Raw genomic sequence first — 9,470 nt, forward strand, 5'->3', positions numbered from 1 at the left:
TTCACACACCATAAAGGGTCTTCATAAAGAATCTGTCATAACCTCACAGCCTCATCAAAGAGCATGAATCAAAGGGAACCAGAATGTGAGCCGGGGTGCTGCATCCGAGCGAGTTTAGCCTGGTTGATAAAGAGGAGTTTGGTCAGAATAAATAAAGGTTTCTGTGGGTGGACTGGCCATTTAACATGGGATCTTTGACCCGTTGGCCAGTGATTGAAATCAAAAGAAATTGTTGGCTGGTTTTGCTGTGGAGGTTATAAGGTCACCCTGTCTCATGAGATCATATTTTTTTCACTGCCAACTTTACTTCAGTATTTTCCATCTCCCAAAAACTGAGCTGATGGGAACTGACGGGTTGGTGGGAGGAATTGACATTCTCCAAATGAAAAAATGGTGAGACATTTTAAATCATATTCTCACTGAGCAATAGGGGATTTCAAGAACACAACATGTTATGGCAATGAATGGTTGTTTCACAGAAGAGATCTGATTCTTTCCTAGGATAGAATCGGATATGATTCACTTAACTGGTCTGCCACCATAGATATAAACCAAAATGACAAACAAAGCATGTAAACAAAGACATAGAAACAATCCACTCACTACACCACCAGGCAGAGGCATCGAACAGAAGCACAAAGCTCCACTAATACAGCAACAACAAGAGGAACACTAGAAACCAACAGTCAATAGTCAAAAGCATGGGGTGTCAAAAGTGAAAAATACCACAATGTAAACAGTAAGCTGACAATGACAACATAAGTCATTCCTGCATACACTGAATAAACAGATATAATCAATAAATGGATGGTTAAGAAAGGACAGAGCATCAACATTGTTAAAAAGCCTAAAAGCTGCAGGCTCAAATGATGTCCTGAACCTTTCAGTGGAGCACTTTGGCAGCAGGAGCCAGGTGCTCCTGCTGCTACTTATGAAGGCACTGTGCAGGGGATGGTCATCCCGTGAAAGGACATCCCTCTCCTGCACTCTTTTCACTGGTTTGAAGCGGGCTGGGTACCAACCCAGTCATCAGAATAAATCTTGGTCCTGGGCCGCCCAGTAGCCACTTGGTAGGGTGGATACAGAGGTTGTGTCCTCGCTGCAGCGGCTGTTGGTTCCACTCCGACCCCAGCCCTTTGCTGCATGTCACCCCCTCTTTCTCCCCTTTTCACGCTTAGTCTGGCCTACCGATTAAAGGCCTAAAAAAACCCAAAATCTTTAAAGAATAAGTCTTGGCATTGAACATTTCTGGCAACACTGAATAATTGAACGTGTCCGGACTTCTCATTACAAAGCACTCATTTTTGTTGCTACAAACAGCTAGATTTATCCCAAATCCTCATAAAAGAAAACACCTGCTTTTGTTGCTATACATAGAGTTGGACATATCTTGAACCCTTGACAAAACACCAGCTTATGTCGTTACACATAAAGTTGGATCCGTTAGCTAATTCTTGTTACAGCACACCCGCTTTTGTTGTTACATTCAGCTGGACATGTGTCTCGTATAAGAAAAGTTTTTATCGCTACACATACAGCTTGATATATTAGGTAATTCTTCTAATGGACATGTCTCTAACTCTCTTTTTAAAAAACACCAACTTTTGTCACCACACATACGCCCGGATGTGTTAGCTAAATCGCATTATAGAGCACCCACTTCTGTCATCATTTGTTGCTACACATATGGCTGGACATACCCCAAACTTGCGTTAAAAACAAGATTTTGTCAGTCTGCCTGAGGGTCCGATCACACGAAAACGCATCACACCAGAAAAAACCCTGGAAGTGCATTTGAAAAAAAAACAGTTGTGAGCGCCTGTGGAGCATGGCTGCGTGCCCGTGGCCAAAACTAACATTGACAAGTGTTGCAACTCCGCGCCTTGAGCAGAAAAGTTGAAAAAATTATAACTTTTATGCACGTTCAAAAACCGCAAGAAAAACACAGCACCCAGCAGCAAGAGAGGAGTGCCGGGTTTTGCTGACGACACTTCTCTGGTGACGTGCCTAGGTGTACTCAGACCCCGAGTGTAACGCCATCCCCCATAATGAGTTATGTCATATGCATGAAATACACAAATGTAACACATCTGCGATTTGCAGAAAATTACAATCCCAATATTTTTACTCTGGCAGCTTGGCTAAGGGTACAGTTAGAAAAGATGATGCTATTCTTCCACACACTAATCAGAATTCATTGTCATCCAATCACATCAAAATGATGGAAATTTTTGAGTGTGAATCTTGAAAATATTATGGTTTTGTTCCTATTAACTCTGTTGTTATTTTTACATTTACGTACATAAAAAACCTCACATTTCATTTCAGAGTTAGTTAACTTAATAACAACTTATCACCCCTTATATTGTTAACAGGTCCCCATAACAAAGTTTGATAAGATACAAACTGCCCCTGCTTTACTTGTGTTACCAATCATTATCACTGCTACATTTCACTGTCTGGTTGCTGCAGACATTTGTGCTGCTTTGATGCATGCTTCACAGTACCCCAATCCATAAAAAATATTGGAGTTTTGTGCACTGACTCTTCCCAGTGCCCTGAGGCTCGCTGATGATGGACAGACAATAATCAAAGGTCAGTCTCTAATCGAGCAGGCCTGCAGGTTCATGCCACACAGGACCCCAGAAGGCCCTCAGTAAGGAGCTGTAAAAGTGTAATGTTTTATGGTTTTGATGGCGCTGGCATTGCACCGCTGTAATAAAAGCTGCTACTCTGTAGCCACAAAGTTGAACTAATTTTCAGTCTACCATCCATCAACACAGTACCGCCTGCTTTGCATTTACAGTACATTACTGCAGATACAGTGAGTGCATCAATCACTCTTCTCATCACTGTTGATCAAATCGACATGAGATTAAATACTCCAGTTATCGACCCATCACTTCACATACAACTAAGAATTAAAAGCTGGAAAATCATCTTGAAACTTAGTTCACTGATAGTTTTCAGAGCCATATTTTCATAAAAGGGCCCATTTTCAGACCATGAAGCAATCATACACTTAATGGTGCAAAAACAGATGGAGCCCCAGATTTATAATTGTGTTTACAGCTCCTAAAGTTGCAGCCTGGCATCTTTCACTGTGCTGGAAATGTCTTCATCTGAAGCATCCGCAGACATATCTATGCAGCAGTGAAAAAAAACAGAACAAAGTTTCTGTTCATTTTATGGAGAAGATGAAAACATTCACAAAGCTTTTATGAGACTTTTAAAAGACTTAGTAGCACGGTATTTCTGTTACAAATGGAAAACTACATTTAGAAGCAATATAATACAAGTCAGCACAATTCAATACAACCATTTTGCTACTAAAGTAGTTTAGTTGCCAAATAAATGGAGGCATTGTATGTTTATGCAAACTACAGATATGTTGTATTTGTATGTGGCTTATGTATCATAGTCAACGTTGCTAAACTGATGCAGTTGTGTTCTTAAGAGTATGATTTGAGTTTGTCAGCAGGAGGTGGAGTGAATGGAGAATAGCATGACACCTGCGCAAGGTAACTGCCAAGCTGCAGACCACTGTTCAAGAGCAACAAACAACAAATGGCTGCTTTTTAGCAAAACATCAGCGCCATTTCCAATGATAATTGTGCCACTAAGACTGGGTATTGAAAGCCAAAATATGGTCTTTTTCCAACTATAACTAACCCTTTGGGCCTGCTTTAATATTACACATTTTTATCGCTTTACGCACAAAATGCGCTTTTAAAAAAAAAAAAAAAAAATCAAACTTTAAAAAATATTATATATAAATTCCGAATCAAAGATACCTATATTCATCAATTTTCAGAATTTTAACTCTTTAAATGCCCGGTTTTTGTTATGATGCCATCAAGATTTAGATGAAAAACACACGCAAACACACACACACACACACACACACACACACACACACACACACAAATAAATTATTTTCAATATACTACATGCAAAGTTAAGTTTTTATTATTATTATTATTATTATCATCACAGCCTGGGATATGTCAATGATTTGCAGCAACATTGACTGTAACAGTGCCCCTGGTGGAAATAGCACATATTTCCTGAAATAGATTTATATGCAGCATTAGTCAATATATCCACATACAATGGTTCATGATATTCTAAAATAAAAAACTAAGATAAAAGTTAATATCATATTTAATTAGCATCCCTTAAATGACATGTAGCTTACGTAAAGTTACATACTTAGATACATAGCTTAGTTTAACGCAATTAAGTTACTTTAGTTAGTTTCAGGAAAAAAAAACATGGTGACGATGTACCTTAAAATAATTCAACGTTCTCTTGGTTTCAAACGGGACACAAACATTGATCCCCTGGGGGAAAGTCCGGTGATGTCTACCCATCTACCACCACTTATAAATTACTTTTTTTTACTTCCTTCTTTACCCCTGTCAGCACATCAGTCACCTGATCACAGCCTTCCCAATTAGATGGATTATATACAAATTACTGGCTCATAATTACATGGGTCATATACAAATTGTGGTGTATTATTTTTTTGTAGAAATACATATGAGCTGTGCGTGAGAAAGTACATCTTCTTTACCTGTGAAAAATGACAATGTTTTATGCTGGACAGCGTGAATGTTATTGTCATTTGTCAGTGGTGATGAGACTGCTCTCACCGGCAGCTCCCCATTTAACCCTGCTCTGGTCAAAGTGGAGCACCACTCAGCTCATCTCCGTGGAACTGCCCCATTAAAACGCAGCTTGTGGCAAGTGTCAGCGAGAGGTGCAGCGTGAAAGATGAGAGCAATAACAGAAAAGAAGCACATCACATTGCATCAGTAGATGCCCCCTAGGGTGTGGATTGAATTGATACGTCTTCCAGACCTCTGGGGGTGAGGGGGTTCAGTGTGACGTCATTTTACAGACTTCTCCCCAGAGTTGCATGAGCCTGGGCCGGGGGCTTACGAAGGCGCCCTCCCTGCAGAGCCTTACATGTGTATAAAGAATAACAGCTGGGTGCCTGAAGGCGTGCAGTGTGATTTGCGCTGAGGCCGTGGAGAATTACAGTATTATTAGAGATGTCCTCTGGGCTTCTTGGAACCCGTGTGAACACTATCCCTGCAGGCAGCTAAGTGTTGGAGCTGCCTTATACTCAGCAGCACTGTGGCATTGCTCCCACTGAACCCCACAGCTATAACTTTATTTTGAAGGAGAAGGCATGGAGAGAAACATGTCATGTACATAACAGCGTGTCTTACCAGTGCATCTTTTTTTTTTTTGTTTTTTACTGTTGCACTGCAGTTAGCCAACAAGTGAGATGAATGATTGTAAATGATTAATTTGTGAGTTATGACTCCCTGCCCCATTTCCTCCCGCAGATACTAAATCACAGAGGAAGAAAAGCAAAGCTAGGTGCTGATTAATTCAAACATTAATTCTCCTTACAACAAGCCTCCCAGTCAGCTTTAAATAGGCCCATTGTTCAACTGAAATTCGCTCTCACAAGACACGGATGTCTTTTCATGCCAGTGTTCTTGTCAGTGACTCACCAATTAATTTGGTGCATTCTGGGGGGGCTGGCCAGTGGCAGTTAGTTCTACACCAAATGCATGTATCACAAGTCTGTTTAAACATGAGGATGTGACCGACCTGCAGTCTGTTTGGACTTCCAATAAGACACCTACAGCAAATGTCTGAGCGGCTTTTTATGTTTTCTGTTGCATTATGTTTTCGGGTTGTCTCTCCACCTGTTTTCGTAAACACAACCTCAAGAACACCTAGGGGGAATGAATGAAAAATTTGACACAAGCGTCTATTTGGAATTAGCAGTGATCTGATTAGATTTTGGTGGTCATAGGTCAAAGGTCAAGACCATAAACAAGCAACATCCAGTGATGGAGTGTAACAAAGTACATTTATTCAAATACAATACTTTAGTACAATTTTGAGGTACTGGAACTTTACTTAAGTATTTGAAATGTCTTCAACTTTAAATTTCATACAACTTCATTTAATTCAACTTCATACTTGAACTGCATTTCATTGCTTATTCATAAGTCGGAGCCTGCATGTCTCAGTGTTGTGGCTATTCAGAGGATTACTGTTTTGTCATAGAGCTGATTAGATTGCCTCCAGTAATTGAAATTAATTCAAACAAGTAATCACTACAATGTTCAGTTTCTGATGCTGATAACAAAACAGATCTCATAAAAATCAGTTCAAAATTAAATTAATGAAAACTGCATCTCTCAATACACTCAATACACATTTGTTCACCAGAAGATCTTGACCTCCCCAATATGGTGCCCACACAGATGCATCAAAGCGAGCTTAGAGCAGTGGACAACAAGGTATCTGCATCATGACCATGTCTGTCTCATTCTCATGAATGCTGCACCTCCAGAACACATTGACGTAATTTCATCAAATTTAACACAAACATCCAGTCTGAGTCAAGGATGAACTGATTCGATTTTGGTGGTGATAGATCAAAGGCCATTGTGACGTTGTCTGTCTCATTCTTGTGAAAGCTAGATTTCAAGAACACCCTTGAGGGAATTTCAACAATTTTGGCACAAACGTCCACCTGGAATTACAATGCTGTACAATACAATACTGGTAAGATTTTTGTTTTTATTCGTTCTCATTGTCGTGAACGCTGTAGCTCCAGATCACAGTGAGGGAATTTCTTCAAATTTGGCTCAAAAGTCTACTTGGACTCAAGGATAAAGAATTTGATGATCAAAGGTCATTCTGACCTTGTGTCTGTCTCAGTGGTGTAAGCTAACGACAGGCCCCAGGGCAGGCTATTATGATGGGCCCTTGGGCTCATTAGTTACGAAGTAAGCACGCACACACATACGCACGTACTTAGAAATGCACACACAATTAAGCGTATATAAACAGTATCAGCCATGTGTTGGATTTTACAGTGGTAATGTGTTACCTCGGCTATTGTATTTGAGGAATACAGAGGTCAAAGTGAAAGTGATCAGAAGCATGGACAGTGCCGTGACAGTCAAGTCAGATAAGAGCAGATAAGCTGAACATTTCACTGTCTGCTGAAATGACCACAGAATTTTTCAGGCATTTTTAGGGATGGACAACAACCTCAGCACAACTGCACTCCTCCACATTAATGCAAAAGATGATAGTAAATAAGAGCGGAGAGCTGCAGTACTTATCAACAAACAACACCATGTCCCAAAAACTGGCCAGCTACAGTGGCACTCGCAGTTTACCCACAAAAGTAGAGAATGAAACAGGGGGCTACGCCACAAAACCAGTTCAGCAGAGCCAGGCTCTCTTTGACTGTGCTGGCTTGACTAACCCTAACAGGGTACCACGGAGGTGGGTATCACCTGTTTCTGTTAACTTAAGCTTTCTGCTCTGAGTAAGGAAGCAAGTCAAATGACATGTTTAGTGCAACATTTGACACTTGGGCGTACTTCGGCCTTTGTAGAATATTGAAATGTATTACAGCACAAAACAAAACTGTTGTTTCAATTAAGGCAAGAGCTGACAGAAAATGATGTATAGTGAATGCACAAGTTTAGACTGTTATCACTCTGTGATTTCTTACATGACAGCTGCTCATTCTGCAACTCTTAAACTTTAAGCTTGATGCAGCAGATTTAACATACAATCAAGAACTATACTTAGGTCTGACACTGTCCCATAATGAAGATGTAGAAATCACTTTAGTTTTATACAAATCAAAGTGTTAGTTTTATGAAATGAATAATATCTGTGATGAATTCCATAAGACTAATCTATCAGCTGTATTATAACAGCAGTGTATAAACAGACTTCAGCAAATCAGAGCTAAGCATATAAACATAATAAGTGGTAATGGTATGTAATGATTTGAAGGAATTATATTGCATTTAATGTGAAATAAACATCATACTGATTAAAAATATATAGTGAAGTGTTAATGTTTCATGCAATATGTGGAGTTATTGTGGGCAAACTGCCCAGAAAACATCACAGACACATTCAATAGTTCAGCAAAAGACAGAACCGTGTAAATAAAATAAAACAATATTCTTGCTCAGATTCTCTGCATCACTGATAAACTGTAGGCTAGTGTGTAAAAAAAAACAAAAAAAAAAACGCTTTGCCATGCCTATAGTGATACTGTAATTTCACGGCTTTATTAGGTTTATTTATGTAATATTACGGCTCAGCAAGTAGTATAAAGTATATTTATGTTTTCTCTCTCTGTCTTTCGCTGACAAAGCTGTGAAAGATGCTTTTCAGCTGCTTTTAAGCTGAAACTCAGAACATAGCTTGTTCGGACCTGGTTTAGTTTGCCACATAAGTTACCATGGTGATCTAGAGAGGCTGAAAGACAGTCTCCTTAGTAGTACAGGAAACCCCGGTACACTGGCCAGCGACAGCGGCATGCTCAGTTTACCAACAAAAGTACACACACACACACACACAATGAAACAGGTGCTCAGCAACAACCTGACTCCCAAATAATAACAACCTTGTAACAGGGGCACGGCGGCCCAACAGATACCCCAAATCCCCCTGAAAAGACACTTGCACTCACCTATTTTAATGCTTCTGTCTCTGACTGGAAAGGCCTGCAAGATAAAATATGTAAACATAACGGTTAGCTTATTGACTGATTGATTGAAATCTTTATGTCAAACATGTACTTTTTTCTTAAGATCATAAACAAACAAACCAGCAAAAGAATAGTGCATAAAAAACAGTCAATTCTAATGTTTGAAAAGGAGTAGGAAGAAGCGTAAACTTATCTGATCCCACCCCCTCTCATTATTCGTTAATTAATAAATCTGCATATGCTTCCTTAATTAAACACAACTTATGAATACTTAAAGCGATTTCAATATACGCATATATACATACATAAACATACAAATATATATCATTTGTAACCAAATATGTCCTACAAAGTAGAATTTGATTTATAAACAATTAACCATATATATTATAACTTTCATATTGATTTCTTTTGTCTTATAAAAATACATGTACATCTGTATACACATATACAGATGTATTTACATAATTATACACATACATGCACATACACACACATGCACATTACAAAATAAACACACACAAACACACATGCACATACACATACACATGTACACATATATATACACATACACATGTACACATATATATACCAATATTCCTATCTGCAAATGAATAAATAAATAACTGAACAACCAATACAGTAACCAGAATAACCATGTAGTGAATTTTAAAGCCCTTCTGCATGCCTGTACCTTGTGAAAATCATGTTTTTGTACATTTTTTTTAACCGGTTTGTGTTTGAACATTGCTTCAACTTCACATTCAAGTTTTACACCAAGAATTGAAATTTAAAAACTTTTCGGTGTTTCAGTGTTTTATATTAACCGTCCTCCTCAAATCACAACCCCCCACCCACACCCACCCCTCCATATCAAATAATAGTTTTTTGTATAATAGCTTACAATAATCAT

This window comes from Plectropomus leopardus, chromosome 14 (assembly GCF_026936395.1).
Source record: "Plectropomus leopardus strain MGB_pleo_1.0 chromosome 14, ASM2693639v1, whole genome shotgun sequence".
Taxonomy (NCBI): Eukaryota; Metazoa; Chordata; class Actinopteri; order Perciformes; family Serranidae; genus Plectropomus; species Plectropomus leopardus.